Here is a 21,735-nt window from a genome sequence, read left to right on the forward strand (position 1 = left end):
TAAATGGATTCTAGGATTAGTGGCTTTTTTAAAACCTACCTCTCCACTGAAATTTTGTTCATAAATAAAATTTGAGAAATGTACTTAACATAATGGAAGACATTAGCATAAAACTTAATTTCCAAGTAGTTAGTTGTTACTTTAATGAAGCCAATAACAAGTAGGATAATTATTTTTTTAAATATTCTATTTATTTAGTTTTAGAGAGAGGGAAAGGGAGGGAGAAAGAGAGAGAGACAGAGAAACATCAATGTATGGTTGCTTCTTGCACACCCTTACTGGGGACCTGGCCTGCAACCCAGGCATGTGCCCTGACTGGGAATCGAATGAGCGACCTGTTGGTTTGCAGCCTGGTGCTCAATCCACTGAGCTACACCAGCCAGGGCAAGTAGGATTATTATTTACATTAAGTTACAGAATAACAGAGAAGAAAAAGCAACTCAGAAGAAATTACATTTTTAAAAAAACTTTCAAAGTGAATAATAAATATTTCCCCCCAGGAGTATTTTTTAAATCACCTTAGCTGAGTTATCTCACATTTCTCAAAGAAGAAAAGGAATCACCTTTGGTGTGGAAAGTTTCAAACACAGTTTTCATAAAGGACAGTGCAACTGAAACGGGGTTATAAGACAGTGTCCTCTCCCGAATGCTTCTTGGACCCTGATCACCTAAAAGCTGTATTGTCAGCTTTCCTGTCAAATGGATGAAATCGGCCCAGAAGGATGCCTCTAGAAGGCACAGTAGAAATGTCACTATGTAAGGGTGCCAGTGGGCTGGGGATATGGTTATTATTCTCCACTAATTACCCAACAACAAAGTATCATCTCCTTTCTGAGGCTCCCAATACCCCCATCTCTTGGTGTAATTTCTTCCTGTTGGAAATCACAGCTGGATCTGGTAACTTATTTCTAATGAATAGACTATGACAAAGTGATGGAACATTGTATCTGAGATTAGATTACAGAAGACTATGACTTCTTTCTTTCTCTCTCTCTTTCTCTCACTCATTGAATAGATCTCTACCCAATGCATAGATCTAGGGAAGCCTCCAGACAACAGCTAGTGAGGAACTGGGGCCCTCAGTGCAACACCCTGAGAGGAACTAAATCTTACTAAATCCTCCTGAGTAAGGGAGAAATGGATCCGCTCCCCGGTCAAGCATTAAGAAGACTGTAGCCACAGCCAGCACTTGATTGCAACCTTGGGAGAGACCCAGAGTCAGACGACCCAACTAACCCGTGCCCAGGCTTCCTCTTGTGAGATAAATGCTGACTGCTCTAAGCCACTAAGAGGTCATTTGTTATGCAGCAATAGATATTTAATATATATTCTGTCTGATGAATATTAACTTACCCCAACTCACATTTCATTCAATTAAAGAAGAAACTAGCGTGCCTCTGAGAACATTTCTCCTCCACCCAGTCAAGGTAGTTATTGCCCAGGAAGAAACTTATGTACTTGCCAAATGATTGTGTCATAATTTCACTTTTGAGTTTAGAAATTAATCTTAAAGAATTATAGTTTTTGATCATATTTTCCATTAAAAAACCATAAGATTCTATTTTTATAATCCATAGGTACCTAATTAATTTCGATTGTTCTGAAAAATAATATACTGCCAGCTCTGTAGGAACTATGCTCAATTCTGAAAATAAGTGTAATGTAGTAGGAAGCACCACAGCTGTGAACTTGAATGGACATGTAGTATTTCATTAAATGGCCAGCATTTTGTGAAAGCTCAGCTGCAGAACACAGGATCAAATAGACAGTTCTCGGTTGATTTAAGAAATCATTCTCAAGCTAGTAGCACGTAGATGTTTCTTTCGTTATTATTCTTTAAAATGTATACATTTTATACAGGTTTTGGTATGTATGATACATTTCATTATAAAAATGGGGTTTAAAAGTCAAACATGCTTTCTGCCTTATATTTAAGACTGGTGAAAATTCAAGTTTTAAAGGATACATAAGGCAACCACTTCAAAAAAAGACTGTTTTCTAAGATTCCAGTAAGTTTAACCTATTTTAATTAGTTCTCCAAAAATTGTGTAATTTATTGACTAAATCACTTAGTCTGGTCCTTTAGGTTTAATCAATCCTTTAGTTTTAGATGATAAAAACTGAGAAAACGAAAGTTGAAGAGAAGCCCACAAAGTCAGAAAAATAGAAATTTCTCTTGTAATCATCTTTTTTCTTCATCTTCTGTATGTTTAAACGTCTGTCTGCTTAGACTGATGATCTGACCTTTCTTAAGTGTTCAGTCAGAACCCCAGGGCTACCTTTGATGCTGGTATTATGAACCTCACTGCACCTTTATTGCTCATTCTGAGTTTTAACTATTACTATTAATATCTAATTACATCATTAATTGGACCAGGGATGGATGCTACCACTTTAAAGTTTGGAATTAGATCAAACTTGCAAGTCTGTTGACAAATCTGGTCTGTTTTGGAACTGGATGTCTTTAGAACTTCTGTTTATAGTGTGTTTTTAAAAATAAAAAATTGTATTTACTTAGAAGCATTCAGAATGTCAACAAAACAGCTGCAACTTTCTTTTGCAATTACACAGTGGTATTCAGTCAACAGGGCAATTATTTCACATAAACTGCATCAGAGGCAAATGAAGATGAAAAAATTACCATCCCCATGTATAACTAATTTGTGCTGTGCACCAAGAGCCTGCCAATTTACAACCCCCTACTGTACCAGGCAAGGTTACCGGCTGTGGAAAACACCACCAAGGAAGAGCTATCTAAAGACACATTCGGTAGTGTATTAACTACCAAAAAAAGATGCTGTACAGTTCAAAAACAAATCTTACACAGCCTTACATTTCAATTCTCTTTAAAAGAGGTGAGTTGTGTACATGGGGGTTAAATGCTTTATAGACAAGAAAAAAACTGCACTAGAGCCAACATATCCATCATCATCATCGTCTTCATCTTCCTCCTCTTCTTTTTCTTGCTTTTTCCAGCCTTGACAGCTCCCTTTATAGTGTTTTTTATAAATTCACTGCTTTTTTTTACTCCTTTAAAAATAATGTCTCTATTGTTCATTTCTTCAGCAAATATTTTTAGACCTTCTCTATGTATCTGGAATGGTACAGGACAGAAGCGCCACAGTGAAAAAGACGATCAAGCTCCCAATCTTAATGGAGCCTAGATCCTGCCTGGGGGAGGGGCAAGGATGGGGCGTGCTAGACAAGCCAAATACATTACCAACCAAATATTGCTTGATACGATCTTCTTAATAACATATGACCTATTGATATTTAAGGATTATTGTATATATTTTATGTACATCTATATATTGTATGTCTAACACAGGTTTATAATAAAGTGACAATATACTCATGTTCCCTTTTCTAAGTTTGTCTCAACAGATTAAACAGACACACCTATGACATGTATACATTATATAATCAACATCTTAAATAACAGCTTGGAAACTTCTCAATGAGTGGTTGCACCCCACTAAAAAATCATCGTATACACACTTACTGACATACTTATTGAAATGGGATGGAATTAGCCCTCATCATACATATACTCAAAAAAACTTTTGTTAAGTAGATCTGATCTTTCAGTCTATTTATATTTAATGAAAATGATGAAATCTGTTCTCACCTCTGAAGGGGAGGAGATTCAGGTGAGAAAGGCCTAGGACGTCCACCTGGAGCAGACTGCTCAGTGCTGCGTGGGAGGCACATACCAGAAGCACGCCGGGGATGAAAAGAACTGCCCAGAGCTTTTATCCCCTTTGATCTATGCATGTGTCTCACATGACAAGGTATGACACCGTCTTAAACACAAACTTATCCTCTCCCGTCCCAACGCCACAGTGCCAGGATACAATGGATCAGAGCACCACCTCGCTTTATTGGAATGGCACACCAGGGAGGGGAATCTCTGTCCTGTAATTTTCCACATCTTCAGAACAAATCAAGCTCTCAGATAAGAGATCTTGTCACCCCTAGAAAAGTACTACCCGTCAGAGTAGGAGATCCTCAGGTGCGGCTGATAAGAGTGTCATAAAAGCCTTAAGATGTTTAAATACCTTGACTGAGCAGTTCAATTGCTAGGAATTTAAGAAATTCATTTGATGTTTATAAAAATGGTTTGTGCATGATACTTCACTACAGTGTTGTTTATAATGACTAAAAATTGAAAACAAATTAGATGTCCAGTGGCAGGAATTAAGTACAGAGCATCCATATTCTGGAACTGACAGTCAGGGACAAGAGAATATTTCAGGATGTGAAACTATTCACCATATACTGTTAGATTAAAAATTATGTTAAACAGCCCTGGCTGGTGTAGCTCAGTGGATTGAGCGCGTGCCTGCAAACCAGAGGATCGCGGTTCGATTCCCAGTCAGGGCACATGCCTGGGTTGCAGGCCGGTTCCCTGCAGGCCAACTCCCAGCAGGGGACGCACAAAAAAAGGCAACCATACATTGATGTTTCTCTCCCTCTCTCCTTCCCCTCTAAAGATAAATAAATAAATAAAATATTAAAAAAGAGAAAACTCTACTCTTTAAAAAAAAAATTATGTTAAACAAACAAACTCATAGACACAGACAACAGTATGGCAGTTACCTAAGGGACAAGGACTGGGGAAGGATAAAGAGGATAAAGGGGTCAAATACGCATATGTGGCAATGGGAGGAAACCAAATGTTGGGTGGTAAGCACACAATGCATAATACAGATGATGTACCACGGAATTGTATAACAAACTTTTTTAAGGTACATTTTATTGATTATGCTATTACAGTTCTCTCATGTTTTTCTCCCCTTTTTCCCCTTCTGTCTTGCATCCCTCCAATATTCCATCCCCCTTAGTTCATGTCCATGGGTCATACATATAAGTTCTTTAGCTTCTAAATTTCCCATACTATTCTTACCCTCCCCCGGTCTATTTTGTACCTACCATCTATGCTTCTTATTCCCTGTACTTTTTCCCCATTTCTCTCCCCTGCCCTGCCCTGTTGATAACCCTCCGTGTGATCTCGATTTCAGTGATTCTGGTCCTCTTCTAGTTCGCTTAGTTTGTTTTTGTTGTCTCTTTTTTTAGGTTCAGCTGTTGATAGTTGTGAGTTTGTTGTCATTTTACTGTTCATAGTTTTTGTCTTCTTTTTCTTAGATAAATCCCTTTAACATTTCATGTAATAAAGACTTGGTGATGATGAACTCTTTTAACTTTACCTTATCTGGGAAGCACTTTATCCACCCTTCCATTCTATAATTATAGCTTTGCTGGACATAGTAATTTAGTTTGTAAGTTCTTGCCTTTCATGATTTGGAACACTTCTTTCCAGCCTCTTCTTGCCTACAAGGTTTCTTTTGATAAATCAGCTGATAGTTTTATGGGAACTCCTTTGTAGGTAACTGTCTCCTTTTCTCTTGCTGCTTTTAATATTCTCTCCTCTTTAATCTTGGCTAATGTAATTATGATGTGCCTTGGTGTGTTCCTCCTTGGGTCTAGCTCCTTTGGAAGCTTCTCTGAACTTCCTGGACTTCCTGGAAGTCTATTTCCTTCACCAGATTGGGGAAATTCTCCTTCATTATGTTTTCAAATAAGTTTTCAATGTCCTACTCTTCCTCTTCTCCTTCAGGCACCCCTAGGATTTGGATGTTGGAACATTTGAAGTTGTCCCAGAGGTTCCTCAACCTCGCCTCATTTTTTTGAACTCTTGTTTCTTTGTTCTGTTCTGGTTGAATGTTTATTTCCTTCTTCTGTTCCAAATCATTGATTTGAGTCCGTTTCTTTCCCTTCACTGTTGGTTCCCTTTATATTTTTCTTTATTTCACTTTGTGTAGTCTTCACTTCTTCCTTTACTTTGTGGCCATACTCAACCATTTCTGTGAGCATCCTGATTACCAGTGTTTTGAACTGTGCATCTGATAGTTTGGCTATCTCTGAGTCACTTAGTTCTTTTCCTGGAGTTTCGATCTGTTCTTTCACTTGGGCCATATTTCTTTGTCTTGGCACACCTGTTATGGTGTAAGGGGCAGAGCCTTAGTTATTCACCAGGGCGGGACAATCTACTTCACTGCTTTGTATCTCTGTGTGGAAGGGGTCCGAGAGGGAAAAATGCCACTTTTCAGCTCTTGTCCCACTTTCAGTCACTTCCCTTGCTACCCACAAATGAAGTGAATGCTTCTTTCTGATGCTGATTCCCAGGTGGGTGGTTTTGTGTACATTCTACGAACCTGTGGGTGTCTCTAACAAACTCTCCCATGAGGCTGGGAGTTTCTCCCACCACTGCAACTCCCATAGGTTTTTTCAGTCAGAGGTTTTGAGGCTTTAGTTTCCTCATGCTGGAACCTTGGGTTGCACAGTCTGCCCCACTCCCCAGTTATTCTTCTAGGTTTATCTGCAAGTGAATGTGGGACTGCCTGGTCTACCAGCCACCACCTTGCTGTGTGTCCTCTCCACCCTGGCAGCCTGTCTCTGCCCCTCCTACCAGACTGGATGAATGGTTCCTCTTTAACTCCTTTATTGTTGGACTTCCATACAGTTTGATTTTCTGGCAGTTCTTGTTGTTTTTTGGTTTTTAATTGGTTGTTGTCCTTCTTTTGGTTGTGTGAAGAAGCAAAGCATATCTACCTATGCCTCCATCTTGACCAGAAGTCACTTGAAATTTATCTAATGTTACTAACCAATTTTACCATCAATAAATTTATTTAAATTAAAAATTATGTTACAGAATATTACATAGAGTAAGATTCAATCATGTGTGTGTGTTTGAGTGTGCATGTGTCTATTTATGTATACATAAGTGAAAATGTTAAAAGGACTATGCCAAAATGTTAAAAGTGATTATCTTGGGGGTGGATTTTTTTTCTTTTATTCTGTTTTTCTATGTTTTTATTTATTTATTTAAATATATTTTATTGATTATACCATTACAGTTGTTCTATTCCCCCCTTCATTCCCCTTCACCTGCACACTCCCTCCCCCACCATTCTCCCCCCCTTAGTTTATAACCACGTGTCTCAAGTTCTTTAGATTCTATATTTCCCCCACTATTCTTGCCCTCCCCCTATTTATTTTCTACCTACCGTCTATGCTATTTTCTGTGCCTTCTCCCCCCTTCTCCTCCTCCCACTCCCCTGTTGCTAACCCTCCATGTGTTCTTCATTTCTATGGTTCCACTCCTGATCTAGCTGTCCTCTTGGTTTGCTTTTGTTTTAGGTGTGGTTGTTAATAACTGTGTGTTTGCTGTCCTTTCACTGTTCATATTTTTCATCTTCTTTTTCTTATATAAGTCCCTTTAGCATTTCATATAATAAGGGCTTGGTGATGATGAACTCCTTGAACTTGACCTTATCTGAGAAGCACTTTATCTGTCCTTCCATTCTAAATGAAAGTTTTGCTGGATAAAGCAATCTTGGCTGTAGGTCTTTGGATTTCATGACTTGGAATACTTCTTTCCAGCCCCTTCTTGCCTGTAAGGTCTCTTTTGAGAAATCCGCTGACAGTCTGATGGGTACTCCTTTGTAGGTGATTGTCCCCTTATCTCTGGCTGCTTCTAGGATTCTTTCCTTCATTTTAATCTTGGCTAATGTAATTATGATGTGCCTTGGTGTGTTCCTTCTTGGGTCCAGCTTCTTTGGGACTGTCTGAGCTTCCTGGATTTCCTGGAAGTCTATTTCCTTTGCCAGACTGGGGAAGTTCTCCTTTATTATTTGTTCAAATACGTTTTCCACTTGTGGCTGTTTCTTTCCCCCTTCTGGTACCCCTATAATTCGGATGTTGGAACGTTTAAAGGTGTCCTGGAGGTTCCTAAGCCTCTCCTCATTTTTTGGAATTCTCATTTCTTCATTCCTTTCTGGTGGGATGTTTTGTTCTTCCTTCTAGTCCATTCCATTGATTTGTGTCCCCGTTTCCTTTCCATCACTATTGGTCTCCCTTCATTTCAATTAGTTTAGCCTTCATATGTTCCTCTAATTTGTGACTTTGTTCCTCTAATTTATGACTATAATCTACCAGTTCTGTGAGCATCCTGATAAATAGTGTCCTGAATTGTGCTTCTGAGAGGCTGGCAATTTCTCAGTCACTTAGAGTTATTGGCTCTGGGACTTTGAGTTCTTCTTGCGCCATCTTTCGGGTTGTTCGTGCCTGTTCCATAGCAGGATCAGAGCCCTAAAGTGTTCACTAGAACAGGGCAGCTCAGTCGCTGGGTTGTGACGCTGTATGTGGGGGTGGGGTCAAAGAGGGACAATGGCTCTCACTGGTATTGCAGGGCAACTAAGTCGCTGGGTTGTGACGATGTGGTTGCGGGGTCAAAGAGGGACTATGGAGTCCTGTCCGCCGCCTGCTGCCACGGCCCTCACTGGTGCCGCAGTTGCTGCTGTCACCGGGCCCACGCGTTTCATCCCACTGCACGCGAGTGTGCCACCACCGTCAGCCCTCGCCCCCGGGGGCCTTCATGGTCTGTCTCACTGTGCTCGAATGTGCGACCTTGGTCAGTCTGCCCCACACCCTGACTGGGTCAGGCTGCCTGCGCCTAGGTCTGGGGATCTTTCCTGCCGGACCCTGCTCCGCTGCTGGCTCCGCCCTTCTTACTGTCCCCGTTGAATGGTTATTGGTTGTCAGACTTCTGTATAATTGAATTTTCTGGTTTTTGGCTGTGTCTTTGTTCTCCAAACCTTTGTTGTATTCAAACTTGGTTGTGGGAGAAGGCACAGTGTTTCCACCTATGCCTCCATCTTGGCGGAAGTCCTGTTTTTCTGTTTTTCAAACATAAAAGCTAGTGTTCCTTTTGCCATGAAAGACAGTAATTTTTTTAAATTACTACCTTGCTAAGGATCCCATTGTTCTCATGCAGAATAGTCTCCCCTGCCATTCCTTTCATAGTGCTCACTTACTGTCTGTACCTCTGTAGTATCAACTGTCAGTGTCTGATGTGTAGCACAGTTTTACAGTTGCAGGGTTATGAGCTTCCAATTTATCTCAGTGTAGCTCTACTCAACAGGTGTTTGCTACTAAATTAAATTGAATACATTTATCCTTCTGTTAGCCTCTGTGACAGAGTTGCAAGGAGAAACTGTGAGTAATGGGGACTTAGGGTGAGTTATAAATTAATATTATGGTAAATATTAATACCAGAGCCATAGGCCCGATACATTTCTTTGCAAAACAATATTATGAGATGCAATGCTGTTGGCTAGGAAGAAATAGAAAATGTTCCCAGAAAGAAGTGGAGACATTGGGAAGCCAACTTAACATGAAAGTGTTGGGGCCATACTCTAGAAGAAATATACCTGACATGAAAGCCAAAAAAAACTCACAAGTCTTTCTTGCCCTGGCCAGGTGGCTCCGCTGATTGGAGCATTGTCCTGTGTTCCAGAAGGTTGCAGGTTCAATTCCCAGCCAGGGCACATATCTAGTTTGCATGTTTGTTCCCCAGCCAGGGTGCATATGGGAGGCAACTGATCAACCAATCTCTCTCTCTCTCTCTCTCTCTCTCTCTCTCTCTCTCTCTCTCTCCCACACACTCTCCAAAGCCAATAAACACATCCTAAGGTGAAGATTTTTTTAAGAAGTCTTTCCTGTCCTATTTACCAGCACAAAGAAAATCTTAAGGGACTCAGAAGTCTTTATTTCTTTTTTGCTCCTTCATTCCTTTTTTAGCTTTCTTTTAGTTATATTTTGACAACTATATAGTGAAAAAAGTTTTTTCTTTCCCCCTAGCTCCCTCAAAAGCTTGAGGTCTCACGCACGCACGAGTGCACCTGCTCTCTGAGAGGGTACAGCTCCAGGCAGTTGAGACCCAGGACAGCGGCATATGCAGCTGAGGTGGTGATAGAGCTGGGATCCCTCCTCCTCGGAAATCAGTATTAAAATGCTCCTTCCCCTGGCTGGTATAGCTCGGTGGATTGAGCGTGGGCCTGCAAACCACATGATCGTGGTTTGATTCCCAGTCAAGGGCACATGCCTGGGTTTCAGGCCAGTTCCCGGTTCCCGGCAGGGGACGCACCAGAGTCAATCATACATTGATGTTTCTCTCCCTCTCTCCTTTCCTTCCCCTCTAAAGATAAATAAATAAAATCTTTTTAAAAAATGCTTCTGGACAGAAGGAATTATTGAAAAAATAAGACATTCTGCTGGCTTAGGGGAGAACAAGAATAGTGAGAGTTACCTATACCCCTAACATGGGGCCATGTTATTGCCCACAGCCCCAGCAGAGACAGTTGGGGCACAACAAACAGTGGCAGACAACTTTCACCAAAAAGTAGGCAGCTAACCTGAAACCTGTATCATTTTGTTACTCAGAGTCACCCCCAACAAACTCAATAAAAAGGGAAACAAGTAGACAGCTACAATACAGATGATGCATTATAGAAATACACACCTGAAACCTATATAATTTCATTAACTAATGTCACTAAATGAATTCAACTTAAAAAAATTGTTTAAACTACACAGCTACAACTTTTGGAGTCCAATTCCTTGGCAGTGATAAGAGCAGACACTCCATTAATGAACATAAAACTGAAAGCTGCCAGTTACACGTTTTCTATTCTTTGTGTTGTTTTCCAGCAAGTCACGTGTTTATCAGACATCTAACTGGGTAATACTCTTTCCCACTTCAGAGATGCCTGCCAAAATAAAGTCAACCATATGCTGTGCTTTGGCTGCTTTGGTTTTTTAAGAATAATCACAAATCGCATTTTTAATCTCCCACATAGGGCCAGATTGAGAAAGACTAATGTGTTCCAGTTGCCTTGTTCCCCTTTCTGACCGAGCAGGAAGTTTCAGAGCAAACCTCCACCCCTCAGGAAGTTTACGTCAAACTGAGTATTGACATCCTGTTTAATACTGTCTGAACTTTTTCCCTCAATTCTAGATACTCACTATTTGAACTGAAATGTGAGTAATCTGTCCTGAAATTGTTTCTTTTGACTCTCAAAAGACTATATATATCAGTTCTAAGTGACAAATGGAATATCTCTATGACTAACTGATAAAAGTTGAAGTTTTTTGTACCAAGTGTCTATTACATGTCTATTTGCCCTCCCTTATTCATGTTACTTCTCAAGTAGGTTTTTGTTGATCACATTCTGATTCATTGGTTATGCAGCTAACACACTAAAAACAAGCCAATAAAACCCTCCATGGAACTTCCTGGTACTTCTTGCCAACACATACCATGTCATACTGAAGTGAGGGAGGTGACAGGGTGCTGATTCTGGAGCATCTAGAAGCTGGCTGTGTGACTTTGGCTCAGTCCCTAACCTCTCTGGCTTTAGGTACCTACCTCACCTGAAAATGAGAGGAGTGAGTTAAATGATCTTCAGCACGCCCTGTGTGATTACACAACGTGGAAGTGAAATCTTTATCTCAGATACAGTACAGTCACACTTCTTAAATTTTGAAAAAATATATTCTAAATGTAAGCCTCAGGATAAATACGACTGCATCTTCTCAGATGTATTGGTTGCACTTAATAGAAATCCAAATGGATCTTGTTAGAAAAGAAGGTGAATTTATCATAAAGGTAAAGAATTGTCTTACAGAATCCAAGGAGAGAAATTCAGCTGCACATAAGGAACCAGGGGGGTGAAGGTTCAAAGGACTCACCTTCTCTGGTCTCTCCCTATTTTTGTACATCTGATTCATTCCAATTTCTCTCTCCAAACCAGGTCCTTCTACTTCCCCTGATTGCAGAATGGAAAACAGGACACTCTGGAAGCTCTTAAATGTAAAGGTATAGTCCAGACACGTGGAGAGAAATGGCTCTCTCAGTTCAAATCTCATATTCCAAGAAAAGGCTCTAATTGGCTCCCTTTAGGACAGATGCCGCCCCTGAATTAATCAGTTGTCATCTAGGTTGACCGTTGGGACCACTTAGATTGAACATAACAGTTTTCACTACAGTCCTGAGGAGAGGAAAGAGAGAAATTTAGAAAGGGGATATAAGCTGAAAATCCAATAGATGTTCTCATACTAAAATACCACTTTACACAATAGTATTGTTTTTTATTTTGAAATTATTGTAGATTCACAGGAAGTTAGTTCAGAGAGAGTTTCCACCCAGTTCTCCCCAATGGTAGCATCTTACGTAACTACAGTACAATATCAAAACCAGGAAACTGACTGGTACAATCCACAGATAGTGTTCAGATTTCACCCCTTTTATATGCACTCATTTGTATGTGTACATAGAAATCTATGCAATTTTGTCATATCTTTACAGATTTGTGTAACCACCACCATAATGAAGACACAGAGCTATGCCATCACCACAAATATCCGATGCACAGCTCAGTGAATTTTCATGAAGTAAAATGTAGCCATGTAATTTAGTTCAAGAATCAGAACCACCACCACCTCAGACCTCCCCCTGCTCCTTTCAGTCATGACCCTCCCTTAAGCATGTGCCACACACCATGCACTCTTTTGTGCCTGGATTCCTTGGCTCTGTGTTGTTTTAGATAATTAGAGTTCACTCATTCTTCCATGAGCATTAAATTTTGTACAATTTTATTAAAGTTATATAACAGAATAAATTGTACATTTTAAAGTATACAATTTGATGAGTGTTGACATATGTATACACTTACTGCAACACCACAGTCAAGATAATGAACATATCTATTTATTCAAAATATTCCATGAATTTTCAAAGCTAAAAATGAGACTTGAGAAAGGTGAACATCTTAAGGTTACATTCCAGATCTTTTGCAGAAGGTATGAATAGGGAATATTTACTTTCCTCTGTTGTTAGGAGGACTTTAATGACAAAGGTCTATATTACATATATGCTATCAAAAACAAATCTAGCTTTAGGAGAGTATAAATCTAAATAATTATTCTAAACTGCCTCTGGTAGTGGTTCTGTGAAGAACTTTTCTCTCTGACTGCCTGAGAGAAATGAGAAATCCTGACATGAAAGCAAGAATGAAATCTACACATGCACAAATACACACACAGGCACACACATACCTGCAAAAGGACTACCTGAAGCATGTTTCTGGATTAACTAAAAGGTGTACATCTCAAACTGTAAGTATAATAATGATCTTTAGAGGGCTACAGACCAAAAGTATTTGTGTATTTTATATTCATGTAAAATTTACATAGCACTATTTTTTAAATGCGTACAACATTTATGTAGCTGTTATAATGAAGAGTTTTTCACATTCACCCATTCACATATACCTACAATTTCTCTCATTAAATTTATTTAACTGACTTCGCCCATTTTGTGGAGGGGATATAAAGAACCCTGACTAACGTTTAAGAGCAAGTCAAATGGGTAAGGTTGAAATTTAGTTATTTTTCTTCATTTCATTGCTTAGGTCAAAAAGAACTACCCCTTCAGTGTCAGACTACTTTTGCTCTCAATAAATACCACAAACAATAAATACCACAAATCTGTTTTTAAAAAAAGAAAGAAAGGAGAGAGGGAGATACAAAAAAGGGGGAAACATATATGCTATTTGCTCTGTTCTCTTCATATAAGTGACCTGAAAGATCGTATGTTCATATATAAACATTTACTGAAATTCTCCAGGCAGATTGGGAGTCAAGGCGAATGCCATATGAAGGGTGTAAAACACTGAATTCCTGTGGATAAGATGAAAAACCATGAATCAGATTACAGCGCAGTTAGTCCTTGCCTGAACGACTTTGGCCCAAGAACACAGATAAATGTTCTCTTGGAAAGCCCTTCAGTTAGGCTGCAGGGTTCTGTGATAGGCTCTATTGCACTTAATTAACATTTGTATTAATAATTTGGATAGAGACTTCTGCCAAGATGGAGGCATAGGTGGAAACACTGTGCCTTCTCCCACAACCAAGTTTGAATACAACAAAGGTTTGGAGAACAAAGACACAGCCAAAAACCAGAAAACTGAATTATACAGAAGTCCGACAACAACTAACGGTTCAACCCCGATGGTAAGAGGGGCAGAGCCAGCAGTGGAGCAGAGTCAGGCAGAAAAGATCCCCAGACCTAGGTGTGCAAGTAGCCCGGACCCAGTCAGGGTGTGGGGCAGACTGACCTTGGTCACACATTCACGCACAGTGAGACGGACCATGCAGGCCCCAGAGGGGGAACCCAGTGGTGGAGGGCTGACGGCGGTGGCACACTCTCGTGCAGTGGGACGAAACACACGGGCCCAGGTGACGGTGGCAGCTGCCGCACCTGTAGGGGCCGAGGCGGGAGGAGGCAGACGGGATGCCATTGTTCCTCATTGACCCCGCCCCCACATACAGCGTCACAACCCAGCGACTGAGTTGCCCTGCTCTGGTGAACACCTAGGGCTCCGATCCTGCTACATAACAGGCATGAACAGCCCAAAGATGGTGTAGGAAGAACTCAAAGTCCCAGAGCCAATAACTCTAAGTGACCGAGAAATTGCCAGCCTCTCAGAAGCACAGTTCAAGACACTGTTTATCAGGATGCTCACAGAACTGGTTGATTATAGTCACAAATTAGAGGAACATATGAAGGCTAAACTAATTGAAATGAAGGGAGATGTCCAGGAAACCAATGGCGATGGAAAGGAAACTGGGACTCAAATCAATGGAATGGACCAGAAGGAAGAACAAAACATCCCACCAGAAAGGAATGAAGGAATGAGAATTCAGAAAAATGAGGAGAAGCTTAGGAACCTCCAGGACATCTTTAAACGTTCCAACATCTGAATTATAGGGGTACCAGAAGGGGGAAAGAAACAGCCACAAGTGGAAAACGTATTTGAACAAATAATAAAGGAGAACTTCCCCAGTCTGGCAAAGGAAATAGACTTCCACGAAATCCAGGAAGCTCAGAGAGTCCCAAGGAAGTTGGACCCAAGGAGGAACACACCAAGGCACATCATAATTACACTAGCCAAGATTAAAATGAAGGAGAGAATCCTAGAAGCATCAAGGGATAAGGGGACAGTCACCTACAAAGGAGTACCCATCAGACTGTCAGCAGATTTCTCAAAAGAGACCTTACAGGCAAGAAGGGGCTGGAAAGAAGTATTCCAAGTCATGAAATCCAAAGACCTACAGCCAAGATTGCTTTATCCAGCAAAACTTTCATTTAGAATGGAAGGACAGATAAAGTGCTTCTCAGATAAGGGCAAGTTCAAGGAGTTCATCATCACCAAGCCCTTATTATATGAAATGCTAAAGGGACTTATCTAAGAAAAAGAAGATGAAAAATATGAACAGTGAAAGGACAGCAAACTCACAGTTATTAACAACCACACCTAAAACAAAAGCAAACCAAGAGGACAGCTAGATCAGGAGTGGAACAATAGAAATGAAGAACACATGGAGGGTTAGCAACAGGGGGGTGGGAGGAGGAGAAGGGGGGAGAAGGCACAGAAAATAGCATAGATGGTAGGTAGAAAATAGATAGGGGGGAGGGCAAGAATAGTGGAGGAAATATAGAATCTAAAGAACTTGAGACACGTGGTTATAAACTAAGGGGGGGAGAATGGTGGGGGAGGGAGTGTGCAGGTGGAGGGGAATGAAGGGGGGGAATAGAACAACTGTAATGGTATAATCAATAAAATATATAAAATAATAATAATTTGGATAGAAACGCACATGTAATTAAATTTTAAGATCACGTGTAGTTAAAGATTACTAATTTGTTCATTGACACCAAAGAGTTATTTGGAAAACCTGCTTATAAAAGCAAGCCTTTCAGTTAAAAATCAACTGCATAAGTATAGTTCAGGTAAACATATTCATTGGCAGTTTTTGGAAAGGCAAAAATTTTAGAAGACTATAACCTTGGGCTTTACTAATTAAAATTACAGAAGGCCAACCAGGATTATAGAAATTTGGAACTATGTCTTATCAAGCTGCTGAGTAAATACTTTTGTCCTGGGCAGAGTTGGTCAAAACATCTTCAACTATCTGAAGGAGAGCGTGACTTCGGAGGACAAAGCCAGGATCAATGTATAGAAACTACATGTAAACAAAGTTTAGCTCAATATAAGAACTTTCTAGCCATTAAAATTGTGGGCTGCTTTGGGGGATGTGGTAGACAAATGGCACCCCCCAAAGATGCCCATGTATTAATCCCTGGAATCCATGAGTTTGTTGCCACATACAGCAAAAGGACTTTGTAGGTATGATTAATTTAAGAATCTTAATTTAGAGGTATTCTCCTAGATTATCCAGAGGAGCCCAATGTAACCAAAATGGTCTTCAAAAGAAGAATGAGCCCTGGCTGGTGTAGCTCAGTGGATTGAGCGTGGGCCTGCGAACCACACAATCGCGGTTCAATTCCCAGTCAGGGCACATGCCTGGGTTGCAGGCCAGTTCCCAGTTCCCGGTTCCCGGCAGCGGACACATGAGAGGCAACCAAGCACCCTGATATTTCTCTCTCTCTCCTTCCCTTCCCCTCTAAGATAAATAAATAGAATCTTTAAAAAAAAAGATTAAAAAAAAAAGAAGAAGAATGAGGCAGGCAGAATAACCAGAGAGGAAGATGTGATGATGGAACCAGAGGGCCTGAATCAAAGGGAGAAGAGAAGATGCTATGTCGTTGGCAATAAAGATGGATGGAGAATGGGACCAGAAGTCATGGAATGCAGCCCTAGACATGGGAAGAGGCAAGGAAATAGATTCTACCCTAGAGCCTTTGCAGGGAATTCAGCCCTGCCAACAACTTGATTTTGGCCTAGTGACCTACAGGACTGTAAGATTTTGTGTTTGTGATGTTTAAACCACTAAATTTGTGGTTATCTGTTACAATGATAAGAGGAAACTAATGCAGGGGATAGTGAGTTTCCATCATCACGGATGTATTAGCAGAGCTGGGTGATTTTGTTCAGGGAGCTGAGGTTCTGCAAAGGATTGAACTAGAACGATCTATAAAGTCTTTTCCGCCTAGACTGAGAGCTGTGTTTTCATTTTTTAATTTTTTCCTTGGAAATCTTAGGTATTTCCCATAATTTCAACTATAACCTCTTTATGAATAATACCCAAATTCATATATCTAGCCTGTTTTTAACCCCACGTATTTCATTAGCTGGCACTTTCATTTGGACATCTTGAAATCTCTTTAAATCCTGTATAACTACAGTGAAAAAAGATGCAGAGACTGAGAGTTAAGAATGCAGAGAGGTAAATGTGTTTTTTTTTCCCCAAACGAGGAAAAATAAAGCAAACTTTTTTTCTATACATAAACTGATCCAAAATTGAGCAAAATCAGCCATGAAGAATTCTGGTGACAAAATTTCAGGGGCTTTTGTGCAGCAAACTACATAGAGGCATTTTAACCTTTTTTTAAAAAAAATTATTTATTTATTTATATTTAGAGGGGAAGGGAAGGAGAGAAGGAGAAAAATATCAATGTATGGTTGCCTCTCGTGAGTCCCCTGCTGGGAACTGGCCTGCAACCCAGGCATGTGCCCTGACTGGGAATCGAACCGTGATCGTGTGGTTCGCAGGCCTGCGCTCAATCCACTGAGAGGCATTTTAACCTTAAAGAGGACAAAATTATGGTGCAGGCTGGGTAGCTCAGTTGGTCAGAATGTCATCCCAATATACCAAGGTTGCTTTCAGGGCACATGCAAGAATCAGCCAATGAATGTGCAAGTAGGTAGAACAACAAATCAGGAGTTCCAGCCAAGATGGACGCATAGGTAGAGACCCTTCACTTCCTCACAGAACCAGGAGCAGGACAACAACCAAGCTGAAATCAATAAAGAGCCAAAAGCACCAGAAAATCAAACTGCATGAAATTCCACCAACCAAGGAATTAAAGAAAAAATCATCCAGAACAACCAGACCAGCAGCGCTGCTGCACAGCAAAGAGGGTTGCCCTGCCCAGGTGAATACCTAAGGCCCTGCCCCATTACAACCTATCAGCTGCACCAAGGCAAAGAAATATGGCCCAAATGAAAGAACAGAGTAGAGCCTCAGAAAGAGAGCTGAGCAAGGAGGAAATCGCCAACCTATCTGATGGAGAATTTAAAGCTCTGGTAATCAAAATGCTCACAGATCTGATTGAGCTTAGTTTAAAAAATGAAAGAACAAATGAAGGATACCCAAAGTGAAATAAAGCAGAATGTTCAGGGAACCAACAGTGACAGGAAGGAAACGAGGACTCAAAGTAATGATTTGGAACAAAAGGAAAAACAATCCATCTAAATCAAAATGAAGAAACAAGAATTTTAAAAAGTGAAGAGGCTCTTACATACCTCTGGGACAACCTGAAACATTCCAATATCCTAATTATAGGGCTGCCAGAAGAAGAACAGCAAGAAATCAAAAACTTAGTTGAACAAATAATGAAGGAAAACTTCCCCATACTAGCAAAGAAAATAGACGTGCAAATCCAGGAAGCTCAGAGAGTCCCAAAGAAGTTGGACCCAAGGAGAAACACACAAAGCATATCATAATTCAATTGCCAAAAATCGAAATAAGGAGAGAATCTTAAAAGCAGCAAGAGGAATGGAGAGAGTTACCTACAAAGGAATTCACATAAACCTATCAGTTGATTCATCAAAAGAAACCTTAGAGGCAAGAAGGGGCTGGAAAGAAGTATTCCAAGTCATGAAAAGCAAGGACCTATGACCTAGATTACTGTGTCCAGCAAAGCTATAATTTAGAATAGAAGGGAAGATAAAGTGCTTCCCAGATAAGGTCAAGTTAAAGAAATTCATCATCACCAAGTTCTTATTATATTAAATGTTTTAATTTTTCTAAGAAAAAGAAGATGTTCAAAAATATGAATAGCAAAATGACAATAAAATCACAACTATCAACAACTGGATCTAAAAAAAAACAAAAACAAACTAAGCAAACAACTAGAACAGGAACAGAATCACAGAAATGCAGATCACATGAAGGGTTATCAGTGGGGCAGGGGAAGGAGAATGGGAGAAAAGGTACAGGGAATAAGAAGCATAAATGGTAGGTGAAAAATAGACAGGGGGAGGTTAAGAATAGTATGGGAAATGGAGAAGTCAAAGAACTTATATGTACAACCCACAGACAAGAACTAAGGATAGGAAATGCTGATGGGAGGGGGTGCAGGGAGGAAGGAAATAAAGGGGAGGAACAACATGGGACCACTGTAATAGCATAATCAAATATACTTAAAAAAGAGTATAGAGTTAAATTTTTTATTCTTAAGTTTTACTTTAAAATTTTCTCAGATATTATGTTTTCAACAAGAAAAATTAGACTAAATAATATCTGGACTTGTAATGCAGGTCTCCAGCCACCTCTCTCCAGTCTAGGCTGAAGCTGATGAAATGATAGATGATAAAAGTGAGTTAAAACTTCAGGGAGCCATGTACTACAGTGGTTTAAAGTACAGGCTCCAGAGTCAGGCTGCCTGGATTAGAGTCAAAGCTGTAATATTTATTGAATGAGTAACCTTGGACAAGCTGGTTAACCTCCTTTGCCTCAGTTTCTTTTGTAAAACAGTTAAATGGATTACCTACTTCGTAGGGCTGTTGTAAAAATTAAAAAAGATAATACAAGTAATGCGCTTAGAATGGTGATGATATATAGCAAGTGCTCAATAAATATCATATTTGAAAAAAAGAGCTTAACTATGAAAAGCTCTTGACCATCAACCAAAAGGAGGTTCTAGTTTCCAGATGGCATTTGTTTTCACACAAGATTTAATCCAAGGATACATTGGGATTTTTTTTCTCAAGGAAGCCTTACTCATCTGGGTCCCTCATTCCTGCCCTGGTAAGGTATCTATTTTGGTCTCCTAATTCCTGGCTCATTTCAGTCCTGACTTGTTGTCAACAACCTCTCTGACATCCCAGTGACTAATTCTGATCATACCACAACGCATTTCTCATTCCTCCTACCTGCTCTGCAACTTGACCCACCTGTTTTTCAGGGCTTCAGGAATGCACCTCTCCAGTAGCCCTCCATTGCCTTCACCTTTCACCTGTTCTAGTAGGCAACACATTCCAGCTCTGCCTCAGCTCCAAAAACCTCTGGTGGTTTAGGCAAGTTGTTACTTAAAAAGAGTTGAACTTGAATGAGGGAGGGGCTTTGTACGTAAATGTTTGTACTTCTCTAAATCTAATTAAATATGATGTCCAACATATGCCATTAGTAATTAGATAGGCCACACTGTAAGACTATTTTTTAAGAACAATTTTGTTTGCCTGAAATATTAATTTTATTTTATAGGTGAGGAAACTGAAATTCAGAGATGGTGACTGGTAGAGCTCATCTCATTATTAAGTGGGAGATACAGGATTGAATTTTCTTTTGACTCTGAGCGCTGTGATCTTTTGAAGGCAGTTTCATGAAGAAATTATTTATAATATTTTCAAGATTTTCTTGTCTTTGACTTTCAGAATTTTTCCGATGACATATCTTTTAGCAGATCCCTTTATATAGTTCTCCTATGTGCAGTTTGTTGAGCTTCCTAGATGTGCAGGCTATCATTTTTCACTAAATCTGGGAATTTTTCAGTATGATCTCTCCAAGTTTTTTTTCTCCTGCTGCTCTGTCCCTTCCTTCTGGCGGTCCGATTACGCGTCTGTTAGCGTTCTTAATGGTGTCCCACGTTTTTCTGAGGCTCCCTTCTCTTCCTTGCCTTGCATAATCTCTAATAATCATTTTTAAAGCTCACATGTTCTTTCTTCAACCAGTTACATTGTCCTATTTTTAAAGTTCACTTGTTCTCAGGGGAGAGCAATGAGGGGAAATGGGGACAACTGTAATTGAACAACAATAAAACGATTTTTTTAAAGAAAAGTTCACTTGTTCTTTCTTCAACCAGTTAAATTTTACTAGTAACTTCTTCAGTGAAATTTTTACTTTAGTTATTACAAACTTCAATTCTATAATTTTTATTCGTTTTTTAAAACATTTCTTCTCTGTTGCTATTTTTTATTTGATGCAACATCATCAGCATGCCTTCCTTTATTTCATTAATTATGGTTTCCTATAGTTCTGGGAACATATGTACAATGATTGTTTTTCAAGTCTTTTTCTGATAAATCTGACACATTTGATTCTCTCTTTCAGGCAGTTTCTATTTGCTAGTGGCTGGCTAAATTATTTTGATGGACTCCATCCCAGTCCCCTACCCTGAGCCCCGACCGCACACACTGTTTAGCCTCTGATGTAGCTGGTCAAGGATGGGCATGCCAAGAGCTACTCTGGAAGGAAAATGACATTGGGAGGAATCTAAGACTATTTTTTAAAAAATAGATAGACACAATAGAAAAAATTGGCTAGGTTATGTTCTCTTAACCAGATCAGAGTGTAGACAGTAAGCACACACAATCATAAACCAAGCACCACCACCCACTTGGTGGCACTTGAATAATGAACATAATGGCTCACAGAAAATAATACTTTCATAAGTGTATTATTACAAAAATTAATCCATAACATGATAACAAATAGCCATTTTAAAGTGGTGTCCAGTGACCAATGCAATGATGTAGAAAAAAAGAAGTGTCCCTGTTAATTACAAATTAAAAAATAGAAATAAATGGTTATGGGACTAAATGGTTAGAAGGAAATGAACTTTCATACAAGTTGTATATGAAGGACAAATTTGTTGAGAAATTAACATTTATATAGCACTTTATACTTTTTGTATACTCTACTTCATTTATTCCTTGTAATAGTATTATAACATCGATGCTACTATTATTCCTATTTGAAAGGTGAGGGAATTATGGGTGGGAGGGCAGGTAACTTGCCCAAGTTCACGATTTAAACAGAGGCAGAACCGGCACTTGATGACACTTGCCCTGATTCCCCGATCGCCAG

The 21,735-nt window shown here is 39.7% G+C and overlaps 1 long non-coding RNA gene across 1 annotated transcript; it reads right to left on the reverse strand.

Moving 5' to 3' along the window:
- Positions 1 to 2,759: 2,759 nt before the first annotated feature.
- Positions 2,760 to 19,969, reverse strand: LOC118993881 (uncharacterized). Its single transcript, XR_005067962.1, has 3 exons — positions 19,959 to 19,969; positions 12,861 to 12,866; positions 2,760 to 2,844 (listed from the first exon to the last, which is right to left on the reverse strand). It is a non-coding gene; the product is annotated as an uncharacterized LOC118993881 (long non-coding RNA).
- Between the last annotated feature and the right edge of the window lie 1,766 nt (positions 19,970 to 21,735).

This window comes from Sturnira hondurensis, unplaced genomic scaffold (genome assembly GCF_014824575.4).
Source record: "Sturnira hondurensis isolate 20B ecotype Veracruz unplaced genomic scaffold, ASM1482457v3 Scaffold0008948, whole genome shotgun sequence".
Lineage (NCBI taxonomy): Eukaryota > Metazoa > Chordata > Mammalia > Chiroptera > Phyllostomidae > Sturnira > Sturnira hondurensis.